The sequence below is a fragment of the Ipomoea nil genome, unplaced genomic scaffold (genome assembly GCF_001879475.1).
Source record: "Ipomoea nil cultivar Tokyo-kokei standard unplaced genomic scaffold, Asagao_1.1 scaffold2694, whole genome shotgun sequence".
NCBI classification, from domain to species: Eukaryota; Viridiplantae; Streptophyta; class Magnoliopsida; order Solanales; family Convolvulaceae; genus Ipomoea; species Ipomoea nil.
Genome location: NW_017619122.1, coordinates 1398877 through 1417307, shown reverse-complemented (window position 1 = coordinate 1417307; position 18431 = coordinate 1398877).

Genomic DNA, 18431 nt, shown 5'->3' with positions numbered 1-18431 from the left:
TGTAAATCTATATCTATATCTATATTATATATAATAGCAAAATCCTGAAATTTCTACTTCTCGCCCAATTCCTAAAAAATCTCTATTTCCAATAAAATATATTGATTTCTACATTTCCATTCGTACAATAATTCTGGGTAAAAATTCTATTCTAAAATTTAAAAATAGTGTAATACAATTCCCTTTGTACATCAATCTATACAATATATAATAACCAAATCCTGGAATTTTAACTTCACGCCCAATTCCTAAAAAATCTCTCTTCCCAATAAAATATATTGATTTCTACTTTTCCATTCGTACAATAATTCTGGGTAAAAATTCTATTCGAAAAATTTAAAATAGTGTAATACAATTCCCTTTGTACATCTATACTATATATAATAACAAAATCCTGGAATTTTAACTTCCCGCCAAATTCCAAAAAAAATCTCTATTCCGAATAAAATATATTGATTTCTTTTTTCCCACTCGTACAATAATTCTGGGTAAAAACTCTATTCTAAAATTTTAAAATAATGTAATACAATTCCCTTGGTACATCTATACTATATATAATAACAAAATCCTGGAATTTTAACTTCACACCCAATTCCTAAAAAATCTCTCTTCCCAATAAAATATATTGATTTCTACTTTCCCATTCGTACAATAATTATGGGTAAAAATTCTATTCTAAAATTTAAAAATAGTGTAATACAATTCCCTTTGTACATCTATAGTTTATATAATAAAAAAATCCTGGAATTTTAACTTCCCGCTCAATTCCTAAAAAATCTCTCTTCCCAATAAAACATATTGATTTCTACTTTCCCATTCGTACAATAATTCTAGGTTAAAATTCTATCCTAAAATTTTAAAATAGTGTAATACAATTCCCTTTGTACATCTATACTTTATATAATAGCAAAATCCTGGAATTTTAACATCCGGCCCAATTCCTAAAAGATCTCTCTTTCCAATAAAATATATTGATTTCTACTTTCCCATCCGTACAATAAGTCTAGGTAAATATTCTATTCTAAAATTTTAAAATAGTGTAATACAATTCCCTTGTACATCTATACATCTATACTATTATTAATAACAAAATCCTGAAATTTTAACTTCTCGCCCAATTCCTAAAAAATCTCTCTTTCCAATAAAATATATTGATTTCTACTTTCACATTCGTACAATAATTCTGGGTACAAATTCTATTCTAAAATTTTAAAATAGTGTAATACAAATCCCTTTGTACATCTATCTATACTATATATAATAACAAAATCCTGAAATTTTAACTTCACGCCCAATTCCTAAAAAATCTCTCTTTCCAATAAAATATATTGATTTCTACTTTCCCATCCGTACAATAATTCTAGGTAAAAATTCTACTCTAAAATTTTAAAATAGTGTAATACAATTCCCTGTGTACATCTATACTCTATGTAATAACAAAATCCTGGAATTTTAACTTCCCGCCCAATTCCTAAAAAATCTCCCTTTCCAATAAAATATATTGATTTCTACTTTTCTATACGTACAATAATTCTGGGTAAAAATTCTATTCTAAAATTTTAAAATAGTGTAATACAAATCCCTTTGTACATCTATCTATACTATATATAATAACAAAAAATCCTGGAATTTTAACATCCGGCCCAATTCCTTAAAAATCTCTCTTTCCAATAAAATATATTGATTTCTATTATCCCATTCCTACAATAATTATGGGTAAAATTCTATTCTAAAATTTTAAAATAGTGTAATACAATTCCCTTTGTACATCTAGACTTCTATACTATATATAATAACAAAATCCTAGAATTTTAACTTCCCTCCCAATTCCTAAAAAATCTCTCTTCCCAATAAAATATATTGATTTCTACTTTCCCATTCGTACAATAATTCTGGGTAAAAATTCTATTCTAAAATTTTAAAATAGTGTAATACAATTCCCTTTCTACATCTATCTATACAATATATAATAACAAAATCCTGGAATTTAAACTTCCCGCACAATTCCTAAAAATCTCTATTTCCAATAAAATATATTGATTTCTACTTTCCCATTCGTACAATAAATCTGGGTACAAATTCTATTCTAAAATTTTAAAATATTGTAATACAAATCCCTTTGTACATCTATCTATACTATATATAATAACAAAATCCTGGAATTTTAACATCGTGCCCAATTCCTAAAAAATATCTATTCCCAATAAAATATATTGATTTCTACTTTCCCATCCGTACAATAATTCTAGGTAAAAATTCTATTCTAAAATTTTAAAATAGTGTAATACAATACCCTTTGTAAATCTATACTATATATAATAACAAAATCCTAGAATTTTAACTTCCCGCCCAATTCCTAAAAAATCTCCCTTCCCAATAAAATATATTGATTTCTACTTTCTCATCCGTACAATAATTCTAGGTAAAAATTCTATTCTAAAATTTTAAAATATGTAATACAATTCCCTTTGTACATCTATCTATACTATATATAATAACAAAATCCTGGAATTTTAACTTTCCGCACTATTCCTAAAAAATCTCTCTTCCCAATAAAATAAGTTGATTTCTACTTCCCATTCGTACAATAATTCTGGGTAAAAATTGTATTCTAAAATTTTAAAATAGTGTAATACAATTCTCTTTGTACATCTATACTATATATAATAAAAAAATTCTGGAATTTTGACTTTCCGCCCAATTTCTAAAAAATCTTTCTTTCCAATAAAATATATTGATTTTTACTTTCCCATTCGTACAATAATTCTAGGTAAAATTCTATTCTAAATTTTTAAAATAGTGTAATACAATTTCCTTTTTATAATTCTATTCTATACATAATAACAAAATCGTGGAATTTTTACTTCCCGCTCAATTCCTAAAAAATCTCTCTTCCCAATAAAATATATTGATTTCAACTTTCCCATTCGTACAATAATTCTGGTTAAAAATTCTATTCTAAAATTTTAAAATAGTGTAATACAATTCCGTTTGTAAATCTATATCTATATTATATATAATAGCAAAATTCTGAAATTTCTACTTCTCGCCCAATTCCTAAAAAATCTCTATTTCCAATATAATATATTGATTTCTACTTTTCCATTCGTACAATAATTCTGGGTAAAAATTCTATTCTAAAATTTTTAAATAGTGTAATACAATTCCCGTTGTACATCAATCTATACAATATATAATAACCAAATCCTGGAATTTTAACTTCACGCCCAATTCCTAAAAAATCTCTCTTCCCAATAAAATATACTGATTTCTACTTTTCCATTCGTACAATAATTCTGGGTAAAAATTCTATTCTAAAAATTTAAAATAGTGTAATACAATTCCCTTTGTACATCTATACTATATGAAATAACAAAATCCTGGAATTTTAACTTCCCGCCCAATTCCTAAAACATCTCTCTTTCCAATAAAATATATTGATATCTACTTTTCCATTCGTACAATAATTCTGGGGACAAATTCAATTCTAAAATTTTAAAATAGTGTAATACAAATCCCTTTGTACATCTATCTATACTATATATAATAACAAAATCCTGGAATTTTTACATCCGGCCCAATTCCTAAAAAATCTCTCTTTCCAATAAAATATATTGATTTCTACTTTCCCATCCGTACAATAATTCTAGGTAAAAATTCTATTCTAGAATTTTAAATTAGTGTAATACAATTCCCTTTGTACATCTATACTATATATAATAACAACATCCTGGAATTTTAACTTTCCGCACAATTTCTAAAAAAATCTCTCTTCCCATTAAAATATATCGATTTCTACTTTCCCATTCGTACAATAATTATGTGTAAAAATTCTATTCTAAAATTTTAAAATAGTGTGATACAATTCCCTTTGTACATCTATACTTCTATACTATATATAATAACAAAATCCTAGAATTTTAACTTCCCTCCCAATTCCTAAAAAATCTCTCTTCCCAATAAAATATATGGATTTCTACTTTCCCATTCGTACAATAATTCTGGGTAAAAATTATATTTTAAAAATTTAAAATAGTGTAATACAATTTCCTTTGTACATCTATCTATACTATATATAATAACAAAATCCTGGAATTTTAACTTACCGCCCAATTCCTAAAAAATCTCTCTTCCCAATAAAATATATTGATTTCTTCCTTTACCATTCATACAATAATTCTGGGTAAAAATTCTATTCTAAAATTTAAAAATAGTGTAATACAATTCCATTTGTACATCTATACTATATATAATAACAAAATCCTGGAATTTTAACTTTCCACCCAATTCAAAAAAAATCTCTATTCCCAATAAAATATATTGATTTCTACTTTCCCTTTCGTACAATAATTCTAGGTAAAATTCTATTCTAAATTTTTAAAATAGTGTAATACAATTTCCTTTTTATAATTCTATTCTATACATAATAACAAAATCGTGGAATTTTTACTTCCCCCTCAATTCCTAAAAAATCTCTCTTCCCAATAAAATATATTGATTTCTACTTTCCCATTCGTACAATAATTCTGGGTAAAAATTCTATTCTAAAATTTGAAAATATTGTAATACAATTCCCTTTGAAAATCTATATCTAGATTATATATAATAGCAAAATCCTGAAATTTTTACTTCTCGCCCAATTCCTAAAAAATCTCTATTTCCAATAAAATATATTGATTTCTACTTTTCCATTCGTACAATAATTCTTGGTAAAAATTCTATTCTAAAATTTTAAAATAGTGTAATACAATTCCATTTGTACATCTATCTATACAATATATAATAACAAAATCCTGGAATTTTAACTTCACGCCCAATTCCTAAAAAATCTCTCTTCCCAATAAAATATATTGATTTCTACTTTTCCATTCGTACAATAATTCTGGGTAAAAATTCTATTCTAAAAATTTAAAATAGTGCAATACAATTCCCTTCGTACATCTATACTATATGTAATAACAAAATCCTGGAATTTTAACTTCCCGCCCTATTCCTAAAAAATCTCCCTTCCCAATAAAATATATTGATTTCTACTTTCTCATCCGTACAATAATTCTAGGTAAAAATTCTATTCTAAAATTTTAAAATATGTAATACAATTCCCTTTGTACATCTATCTATACTATATATAATAACAAAATCCTGGAATTTTAACTTTCCGCACTATTCCTAAAAAATCTCTCTTCCCAATAAAATAAGTTGATTTCTACTTCCCATTCGTACAATAATTCTGGGTAAAAATTGTATTCTAAAATTTTAAAATAGTGTAATACAATTCTCTTTGTACATCTATACTATATATAATAAAAAAATTCTGGAATTTTGACTTTCCGCCCAATTTCTAAAAAATCTTTCTTTCCAATAAAATATATTGATTTTTACTTTCCCATTCGTACAATAATTCTAGGTAAAATTCTATTCTAAATTTTTAAAATAGTGTAATACAATTTCCTTTTTATAATTCTATTCTATACATAATAACAAAATCGTGGAATTTTTACTTCCCGCTCAATTCCTAAAAAATCTCTCTTCCCAATAAAATATATTGATTTCAACTTTCCCATTCGTACAATAATTCTGGTTAAAAATTCTATTCTAAAATTTTAAAATAGTGTAATACAATTCCGTTTGTAAATCTATATCTATATTATATATAATAGCAAAATTCTGAAATTTCTACTTCTCGCCCAATTCCTAAAAAATCTCTATTTCCAATATAATATATTGATTTCTACTTTTCCATTCGTACAATAATTCTGGGTAAAAATTCTATTCTAAAATTTTTAAATAGTGTAATACAATTCCCGTTGTACATCAATCTATACAATATATAATAACCAAATCCTGGAATTTTAACTTCACGCCCAATTCCTAAAAAATCTCTCTTCCCAATAAAATATACTGATTTCTACTTTTCCATTCGTACAATAATTCTGGGTAAAAATTCTATTCTAAAAATTTAAAATAGTGTAATACAATTCCCTTTGTACATCTATACTATATGAAATAACAAAATCCTGGAATTTTAACTTCCCGCCCAATTCCTAAAACATCTCTCTTTCCAATAAAATATATTGATATCTACTTTTCCATTCGTACAATAATTCTGGGGACAAATTCAATTCTAAAATTTTAAAATAGTGTAATACAAATCCCTTTGTACATCTATCTATACTATATATAATAACAAAATCCTGGAATTTTTACATCCGGCCCAATTCCTAAAAAATCTCTCTTTCCAATAAAATATATTGATTTCTACTTTCCCATCCGTACAATAATTCTAGGTAAAAATTCTATTCTAGAATTTTAAATTAGTGTAATACAATTCCCTTTGTACATCTATACTATATATAATAACAACATCCTGGAATTTTAACTTTCCGCACAATTTCTAAAAAAATCTCTCTTCCCATTAAAATATATCGATTTCTACTTTCCCATTCGTACAATAATTATGTGTAAAAATTCTATTCTAAAATTTTAAAATAGTGTGATACAATTCCCTTTGTACATCTATACTTCTATACTATATATAATAACAAAATCCTAGAATTTTAACTTCCCTCCCAATTCCTAAAAAATCTCTCTTCCCAATAAAATATATGGATTTCTACTTTCCCATTCGTACAATAATTCTGGGTAAAAATTATATTTTAAAAATTTAAAATAGTGTAATACAATTTCCTTTGTACATCTATCTATACTATATATAATAACAAAATCCTGGAATTTTAACTTACCGCCCAATTCCTAAAAAATCTCTCTTCCCAATAAAATATATTGATTTCTTCCTTTACCATTCATACAATAATTCTGGGTAAAAATTCTATTCTAAAATTTAAAAATAGTGTAATACAATTCCATTTGTACATCTATACTATATATAATAACAAAATCCTGGAATTTTAACTTTCCACCCAATTCAAAAAAAATCTCTATTCCCAATAAAATATATTGATTTCTACTTTCCCTTTCGTACAATAATTCTAGGTAAAATTCTATTCTAAATTTTTAAAATAGTGTAATACAATTTCCTTTTTATAATTCTATTCTATACATAATAACAAAATCGTGGAATTTTTACTTCCCCCTCAATTCCTAAAAAATCTCTCTTCCCAATAAAATATATTGATTTCTACTTTCCCATTCGTACAATAATTCTGGGTAAAAATTCTATTCTAAAATTTGAAAATATTGTAATACAATTCCCTTTGAAAATCTATATCTAGATTATATATAATAGCAAAATCCTGAAATTTTTACTTCTCGCCCAATTCCTAAAAAATCTCTATTTCCAATAAAATATATTGATTTCTACTTTTCCATTCGTACAATAATTCTTGGTAAAAATTCTATTCTAAAATTTTAAAATAGTGTAATACAATTCCATTTGTACATCTATCTATACAATATATAATAACAAAATCCTGGAATTTTAACTTCACGCCCAATTCCTAAAAAATCTCTCTTCCCAATAAAATATATTGATTTCTACTTTTCCATTCGTACAATAATTCTGGGTAAAAATTCTATTCTAAAAATTTAAAATAGTGCAATACAATTCCCTTCGTACATCTATACTATATGTAATAACAAAATCCTGGAATTTTAACTTCCCGCCCAATACCTAAAAAATCTCTCTTTCCAATAAAATATATTGATTTCTACTTTCTCATTCGTACAATAATTCTGGGTACAAATTCTATTCTAAAATTTTAAAATAGTCTAATACAAATCCCTTTGTATATCTATCTATACTATATATAATAATAAAATCCTGGAATTTTAACATCCTGCCCAATTCCAAAAAAATCTCTCTTCCCAATAAAATATATTGATTTCTACTACCCATCCGTACAATAATTCTAGGTAAAAATTCTATTCTAAAATTTTAAAATAGTGTAATACAATTCCCTTTGTACATCTATCTATACTATATGTAATAACAAAATCCTAGAATTTTAACTTCCCGCCCAATTTCTAAAAAATCTCTCTTCCCAATAAAATATATTGATTTCTACTTTCCCATTCTTACAATAATTACGGGAATAAATTCTATTCTAAAATTTAAAAATAGTGTAATACAATTCTCTTTGTACATCTATCTATATTATATATAATAACAAAATCCTGGAATTTTAACTTCCCTCCCAATCCCTAATAAATCTCTCTTTCCAATAAAATATATTGATTTCTACTTTCCCATTAGTACAATAATTCAGGGTAAAAATTCTATTCTAAAATTTTAAAATAGTGTAATACAATTCCCTTTCTACATCTATCTATACAATATATGATAACAAAATCCTGGAATTTAAACTTCCCGCACAAATCCCAAAAATCTCTGTTTCCAATAAAATATATTGATTTCTACTTTCCCATTCGTACAATAAATCTGGGTACAAATTCTATTCTAAAATTTTAAAATAGTGGAATACAAATCCCTTTGTACATCTATCTCTACTATATATAATAATAAAATCCTGGAATTTTAACATCGTGCCCAATTCCTAAAAAATATCTCTTCCCAATAAAATATATTGATTTCTACTTTCCCATCCGTACAATAATTCTAGGTAAAAATTCTATTCTAAAATTTTAAAATATGTAATACAATTCCCTTTGTACATCTATCTATACTATATATAATAACAAAATCCTGGAATTTTAAATTTCCGCACTATTCCTAAAAAATCTCTCTTCCCAATAAAATATATTCATTTCTACTTTCCCATTCTTACAATAATTCTGGGTAAAAATTCTATTCTAAAATTTGAAAATAGTGTAATACAATTCCCTTTGAAAATCTATATATATCTATATTATATATAATAGCAAAATCCTGAAATGTTTACTTCTCGCCCAATTCCTAAAAAAACTCTATTTCCAATAAAATATATTGATTATTTCTACTTTTCCATTCGTACAATAATTCTGGGTAAAAATTCTATTCTAAAATTTTAAAATAGTGTAATGAAATTCCATTTGTACATCTACCTATACAATATATAATAACAAAATCCTGGAATTTTAACTTCACGCCCAATTCCTAAAAAATCTCTCTTCCCAATAAAATATATTGATTTCTACTTTTCCATTCGTACAATAATTCTGGGTACAAATTCTATTCTAAAATTTTAAAATAGTGTAATACAAATCCCTTTGTACATCTATCTATACTATATATAATAACAGAATCCTGGAATTTTTACATCCGGCCCAATTCCTAAAAAATCTCTCTTTCCAATAAAATATATTGATTTCTACTTTCCCATTCGTACAATAATTCTAGGTAAAAATTCTATTCTAAAATTTTAAAATAGTGTAATACAATTCCCTTTGTACATCTATACTATATATAATAACAAAATCCTGGAATTTTAACTTTCCGCACTATTCCTAAAAAATCTCTCTGCCCATTAAAATATATCGATTTCTACTTTCCCATTCGTACTATAATTATGGGTAAAAATTCTATTCTGAAATTTTAAAATAGTGTAATACAATTCCCTTTGTACATCTATACTTCTATACTATATATAATAACAAAATCCTAGAATTTTAACTTCCCTCCCAATTCCTAAAAAATCTCTCTTCCCAATAAAATATATGGATTTCTACTTTCCCATTCGTACAATAATTCTGGGTAAAAATTATATTCTAAAAATTTAAAATAGTGTAATACAATTTCCTTTGTACATCTATCTATACTATATATAATAACAAAATCCTAGAATTTAAACTTACCGCCCAATTCCTAAAAATCTCTCTTCCCAATAAAATATATTGATTTCTACCTTTACCATTCGTACAATAATTCTGAGTAAAAATTCTATTCTAAAATTTAAAAATAGTGTAATACAATTCCATTTGTACATCTATACTATATATAATAACAAAATCCTGGAATTTTAACTTTCCGCCCAATTCAAAAATATCTACATTCCCAATAAAATATATTGATTTCTACTTTCCCATTCGTACAATAATTCTAGGTAAAATACTATTCTAAATTTTTAAAATACTGTAATACAATTTCCTTTTTATAATTCTATTCTATACATAATAACAAAATCGTGGAATTTTTACTTCCCGCTCAATTCCCAAAAAATCTCTCTTCCCAATAAAATATATTGATTTCTACTTTCCCCTTCGTACAATAATTCTGGGTAAAAATTCTATTCTAAAATTTTAAAATAGTGTAATACAATTCCCTTTGAAAATCTATATCTATATTATATATAATAGCAAAATGCTGAAATTTTTACTTCTCGCCCAATTCCTAAAAAATCTCTATTTCCAATAAAATATATTGATTTCTACTTTCCCATTAGTACAATAATTCAGGGTAAAAATTCTATTCTAAAATTTTAAAATAGTGTAATACAATTCCCTTTCTACATCTATCTATACAATATATGATAACAAAATCCTGGAATTTAAACTTCCCGCACAAATCCTAAAAATCTCTGTTTCCAATAAAATATATTGATTTCTACTTTCCCATTCGTACAATAAATCTGGGTACAAATTCTATTCTAAAATTTTAAAATAGTGTAATACAAATCCCTTTGTACATCTATCTCTACTATATATAATAATAAAATCCTGGAATTTTAACATCGTGCCCAATTCCTAAAAAATATCTCTTCCCAATAAAATATATTGATTTCTACTTTCCCATCCGTACAATAATTCTAGGTAAAAATTCTATTCTAAAATTTTAAAATATGTAATACAATTCCCTTTGTACATCTATCTATACTATATATAATATCAAAATCCTGGAATTTTAACTTTCCGCACTATTCCTAAAAAATCTCTCTTCCCAATAAAATATATTCATTTCTACTTTCCCATTCTTACAATAATTCTGGGTAAAAATTCTATTCTAAAATTTGAAAATAGTGTAATACAATTCCCTTTGAAAATCTATATCTATCTATATTATATATAATAGCAAAATCCTGAAATGTTTACTTCTCGCCCAATTCCTAAAAAAACTCTATTTCCAATAAAATATATTGATTATTTCTACTTTTCCATTCGTACAATAATTCTGGGTAAAAATTCTATTCTAAAATTTTAAAATAGTGTAATGCAATTCCATTTGTACATCTATCTATACAATATATAATAACAAAATCCTGGAATTTTAACTTCACGCCCAATTCCTAAAAAATCTCTCTTTCCAATAAAATATATTGATTTCTACTTTCCCATCCGTACAATAATTCTAGGTAAAAATTCTATTCTAAAATTTTAAAATAGTGTAATACAATTCCCTTTGTACATTTATACTATATATAATAACAAAATCCTGGAATTTTAACTTTCCGCACAATTCCTGAAAAATCTCTCTGCCCATTAAAATATATCGATTTCTACTTTCCCATTCGTACTATAATTATGGGTAAAAATTCTATTCTAAAATTTTAAAATAGTGTAATACAATTCCCTTTGTACATCTATACTTCTATACTATATATAATAACAAAATCCTAGAATTTTAACTTCCATCCCAATTCCTAAAAAATCTCTCTTCCCAATAAAATATATGGATTTCTACTTTCCCATTCGTACAATAATTCTGGGTAAAAATTATATTCTAAAAATTTAAAATAGTGTAATACAATTTCCTTTGTACATCTATCTATACTATATATAATAACAAAATCCTAGAATTTAAACTTACCGCCCAATTCCTAAAAACCTCTCTTCCCAATAAAATATATTGATTTCTACCTTTACCATTCGTACAATAATTCTGGGTAAAAATTCTATTCTAAAATTTAAAAATAGTGTAATACAATTCCATTTGTACATCTATACTATATATAATAACAAAATCCTGGAATTTTAACTTTCCGCCCAATTCAAAAAAAATCTACATTCCCAATAAAATATATTGATTTCTACTTTCCCATTCGTACAATAATTCTAGGTAAAATACTATTCTAAATTTTTAAAATACTATAATACAATTTCCTTTTTATAATTCTATTCTATACATAATAACAAAATCGTGGAATTTTTACTTCCCGCTCAATTCCCAAAAAATCTCTCTTCCCAATAAAATATATTGATTTCTACTTTCCCATTCGTACAATAATTCTGGGTAAAAATTCTATTCTAAAATTTTAAAATAGTGTAATACAATTCCCTTTGAAAATCTATATCTATATTATATATAATAGCAAAATGCTGAAATTTTTACTTCTCGCCCAATTCCTAAAAAATCTCTATTTCCAATAAAATATATTGATTTCTACTTTTCCATTCGTACAATAATTCTGGGTAAAAATTCTATTCTAAAAATTTAAAATAGTGCAATACAATTCCCTTCGTACATCTATACTATATGTAATAACAAAATCCTGGAATTTTAACTTCCCGCCCAATTCCTAAAAAATCTCTCTTTCCAATCAAATATATTGCTTTCTACTTTCCAATTCGTACAATAAATCTGGGTACAAATTCTATTCTAAAATTTTAAAATAGTGTAATACAAATCCCTTTGTACATCTATCTATACTATATATAACAATAAAATCCTGGAATTTTAACATCCTGCCCAATTCCAAAAATAATCTCTCTTCCCAATAAAATATATTGATTTCTACTACCCATCCGTACAATAATTCTAGGTAAAAATTCTATTCTAAAATTTTAAAATAGTGTAATACAATTCCCTTTGTACATCTGTCTATACTATATGTAATAACAAAATCCTAGAATTTTAACTTCCCGCCCAATTTCTAAAAACTATCTCTTCCCAATAAAATATATTGATTTCTACTTTCCCATTCTTACAATAATTACGGGAATAAATTCTATTCTAAAATCTAAAAATAGTGTAATACAATTCTCTTTGTACATCTATCTATATTATATATAATAACAAAATCCTGGAATTTTAACTTCCCTCCCAATCCCTAATAAATCTCTCTTTCCAATAAAATATATTGATTTCTACTTTCCCATTAGTACAATAATTCTGGGTAAAAATTCTATTCTAAAATTTTAAAATAGTGTAATACAATTCCCTTTCTACATCTATCTATACAATATATGATAACAAAATCCTGGAATTTAAACTTCCCGCACAATTCCTAAAAATCTCTCTTTCCAATAAAATATATTGATTTCTACTTTCCCATTCGTACAATAAATCTGGGTACAAATTCTATTCTAAAATTTTAAAATAGTGTAATACAAATCCCTTTGTACATCTATCTATACTATATATAATAACAAAATCCTGGAATTTTAACTTTCCGCACTATTCCTAAAAAATCTCTCTTCCCTATAAAATATATTGATTTCTACTTTCCCATTCTTACAATAATTCTGGGTAAAAATTCTATTCTAAAATTTGAAAATAGTGTAATACAATTCCCTTTGAAAATCTATATCTATATTATATATAATAGCAAAATCCTGAAATGTTTACTTCTCGCCCAATTCCTAAAAAATCTCTATTTCCAATAAAATATATTGATTATTTCTACTTTTCCATTCGTACAATAATTCTGGGTAAAAATTCTATTCTAAAATTTTAAAATACTGTAATACAAATACATTTGTACATCTATCTATACAATATATAATAACAAAATCCTGGAATTTTAACTTCACGCCCAATTCCTAAAAAATATCTCTTCCCAATAAAATATATTGATTTCTACTTTTCCATTCGTACAATAATTCTGGGTAAACATTCTATTCTAAAAATTTAAAATAGTGCAATACAATTCCCTTTGTACATCTATACTATATGTAATAACAAAATCCTGGAATTTTAACTTCCCGCCCAATTCCTAAAAAATCTCTCTTTCCAATAAAATATATTGATTTCTACTTTCCCATTCGTACAATAATTCTGGGTATAAATTCTATTCTAAAATTTTAAAATAGTCTAATACAAATCCCTTTGTACATCTATCTATACTATATATAATAATAAAATCCTGGAATTTTAACATCCTGCCCAATTCCAAAAAAATCTCTCTTCCCAATAAAATATATTGATTTCAACTTTCCCATCCGTACAATAATTCTAGGTAAAAATTCTATTCTAAAATTTTAAAATAGGTTAATACAATTCACTTTATACATCTATCTATACTATATGTAATAACACAATCCTAGAATTTTAACTTCCCTCTAAATTTCCAAAAAATCTCTCTTCCCAATAAAATATATTGATTTCTACTTTCCCATTCTTACAATAATTACGAGAATAAATTCTATTCTAAAATTTAAAAATAGTGTAATACAATTCTCTTTGTACATCTATCTATATTATATATAATAACAAAATCCTGGAATTTTAACTTCCCTCCCAATCCCTAATAAATCTCTCTTTCCAATAAAATATATTGATTTCTACTTTCCCATTCGTACAATAATTCTGGGTAAAAATTATATTCTAAAATTTTAAAATAGTGTAATACAATTCCCTTTATACATCTATCTATACAATATATAATAACAAAATCCTGGAATTTTAACTTCCCGCCCAATTCCTAAAAAACCTCTCTTCCCAATAAAATATATTGATTTCTACTTTCCCATCCGTACAATAATTCTAGGTAAAAATTCTATTCTAAAATTTTAATATAGTGTAATACAATTCCCTTTGAACATCTATCTATCTATACTATATATAATAACAAAATCCTGGAATTTTAACTTTCCGCACTATTCCTAAAAAATCTCTCTTCCCAATAAAATATGTTGATTTCTACTTTCCCATTCGTACAATAATTCTGGGTAAAAATTGTATTCTAAAATTTTAAAATAGTGTAATACAATTCTCTTTGTATATCTATACTATATGTAATAACAAAATTCTGGAATTTTGACTTTCCGCCCAATTTCTAAAAAATCTCTCTTTCCAATAAAATATATTGATTTTTACTTTCCCATTCGTACAATAATTCTAGGTAAAATTCTATTCTAGATTTTTAAAATAGTGTAATACAATTTCCTTTTTATAATTCTATTCTATACATAATAACAAAATCGTGGAATTTTTACTTCCCGCTCAATTCCTAAAAAATCTCTCTTCCCAATAAAATATATTGATTTCTACTTTCTCATTCGTACAATAATTCTGGGTAAAAATTCTATTCTAAAATTTTAAAATAGTGTAATACAATTCCCTTTGTAAATCTATATCTATATTATATATAATAGCAAAATCCTGAAATTTTTACTTCTCGCCCAATTCCAAAAAAATCTCTATTTCCAATAAAATATATTAATTTCTACTTTTCTATTCGTACAATAATTCTGGGTAAAAATTCTATTCTAAAATTTTAAAATAGTGTAATACAATTCTCTTTGTACATCTATCTATACTATATGTAGTAACACAATCCTTGAATTTTAACTTCCCTCCCAATTTCTAAAAAATCTCTCTTCCCAATAAAATATATTGATTTCTACTTTCCCATTCTTACAATAATTACGGGAATAAATTCTATTCTAAAATTTAAAAATAGTGTAATACAATTCTCTTTGTACATCTATCTATATTATATATAATAACAAAATCCTGGAATTTTAACTTCCCTCCCAATCCCTAATAAATCTCTCTTTCCAATAAAATATATTGATTTCTACTTTCCCATTCGTACAATAATTCTGGGTAAAAATTCTATTCTAAAATTTTAAAATAGTGTAATACAATTCCCTTTGAACATCTATCTATACAATATATAATAACAAAATCCTGGAATTTTAACTTCCCTCCCAATCCCTAATAAATCTCTCTTTCCAATAAAATATGTTGATTTCTACTTTCCCATTCGTACAATAATTCTGGGTAAAAATTGTATTCTAAAATTTTAAAATAGTGTAATACAATTCTCTTTGTACATCTATACTATATGTAATAACAAAATTCTGGAATTTTGACTTTCCGCCCAATTTCTAAAAAATCTCTCTTTCCAATAAAATATATTGATTTTTACTTTCCCATTCGTACAATAATTCTAGGTAAAATTCTATTCTAAATTTTTAAAATAGTGTAATACAATTTCCTTTTTATAATTCTATTCTATACATAATAACAAAATCGTGGAATTTTTACTTCCCGCTCAATTCTTAAAAAATCTCTCTTCCCAATAAAATATATTGATTTCTACTTTCTAATTTGTACAATAATTCTGGGTAAAAATTCTATTCTAAAATTTTAAAATAGTGTAATACAATTCCCTTTGTAAATCTATATCTATATTATATATAATAGCAAAATCCTGAAATTTTTACTTCTCGCCCAATTCCTAAAAAATCTCTATTTCCAATAAAATATATTGATTTCTACTTTTCCATTCGTACAATAATTCTGGGTAAAAATTCTAATCTAAAATTTTAAAATAGTGTAATACAATTCTCTTTGTACATCTATCTATACAATATATAATAACAAAATCCTGAAATTTTAACTTCACGCCCAATTCCTAAAAAATCTCTCTTCCCAATAAAATATATTGATTTCTACTTTCCCATTCGTACAATAATTCTGGGTAAAAATTCTATTCTAAAAATTTTAAATAGTGTAATACAATTTCCTTTGTACATCTATACTATATGTAATAACAAAATCCTGGAATTTTAACTTCCCGCCCAATTCCTAAAAATCTCTCTTTCCAATAAAATATATTGATTTCTACTTTCCCATTCGTACAATAATTCTGGGTACAAATTCTATTCTAAAATTTTAAAATAGTCTAATACAAATCCCTTTGTACATCTATCTATACTATATATAATAACAAAATCCTGGAATTTTAACATCCTGCCCAATTCCAAAAAAATCTCTCTTCCCAATAAAATATATTGATTTCTGCTTTCCCATCCGTACAATAATTCTAGGTAAAAATTCTATTCTGAAATTTTAAAATAGTGTAATACAATTCCCTTTGTACATCTATACTATATATAATAATAAAATCCTGGAATTTTAACTTCCCGCCCAATTCCTAAAAAATCTCGCTTCCCAATAAAATATATTGATTTCTACTTTCCCATTCGTACAATAATTATGAGTAAAAATTCTATTCTAAAATTTTAAAATAGTGTAATACAATTCCCTTTGTACATCTATACTATATATAATAACAAAATCCTAGAATTTTAACTTCCCGCCCAATTCCTAAAAAATCTCTCTTCCCCATAAAATATATTGATTTCTACTTTCCCATTCCTACAATAATTACGGATATATATTCTATTCTAAAATTTAAAAATAGTGTAATACAATTCCCTTTGTACATATATCTATCTATATTATATATAAATAACAAAATCCTGGAATTTTAACATTCCTCCCAATTCCTAAAAAATCTCTCTTTCCAACAAAATATATTGATTTTTACATTGCCATTCGTATAATAATTCTAGGTATAATTCTATTCTAAAATTTTAAAATAGTGTAAAACAATTTACTTTGGAATTCTATACTATACATAATAACAAAATCCTGGAATTTTAACTTTCCGCTCAATTCCTAAAAAATCTCTCTTCCCAATAAAATATATTGATTTCTACTTTCCCTTTCGTACAATAATTCTAGGTAAAATTCTATTCTAAATTTTTAAAATAGTGTAATACAATTTCCTTTTTATAATTCTATTCTATACATAATAACAAAATCGTGGAATTTTTACTTCCCCCTCAATTCCTAAAAAATCTCTCTTCCCAATAAAATATATTGATTTCTACTTTCCCATTCGTACAATAATTCTAGGTAAAATACTATTCTAAATTTTTAAAATACTGTAATACAATTTCCTTTTTATAATTCTATTCTATACATAATAACAAAATCGTGGAATTTTTACTTCCCGCTCAATTCCCAAAAAATCTCTCTTCCCAATAAAATATATTGATTTCTACTTTCCAATTCGTACAATAATTCTGGGTAAAAATTCTATTCTAAAATTTGAAAATAGTGTAATACAATTCCCTTTGAAAATCTATATCTATATTATATATAATAGCAAAATGCTGAAATTTTTACTTCTCGCCCAATTCCTAAAAAATCTCTATTTCCAATAAAATATATTGATTTCTACTTTTCCATTCGTACAATAATTCTGGGTAAAAATTCTATTCTAAAAATTTAAAATAGTGCAATACAATTCCCTTCGTACATCTATACTATATGTAATAACAAAATCCTGGAATTTTAACTTCCCGCCCAATTCCTAAAAAATCTCTCTTTCCAATCAAATATATTGATTTCTACTTTCCAATTCGTACAATAAATCTGGGTACAAATTCTATTCTAAAATTTTAAAATAGTGTAATACAAATCCCTTTGTACATCTATCTATACTATATATAATAATAAAATCCTGGAATTTTAACATCCTGCCCAATTCCAAAAATAATCTCTCTTCCCAATAAAATATATT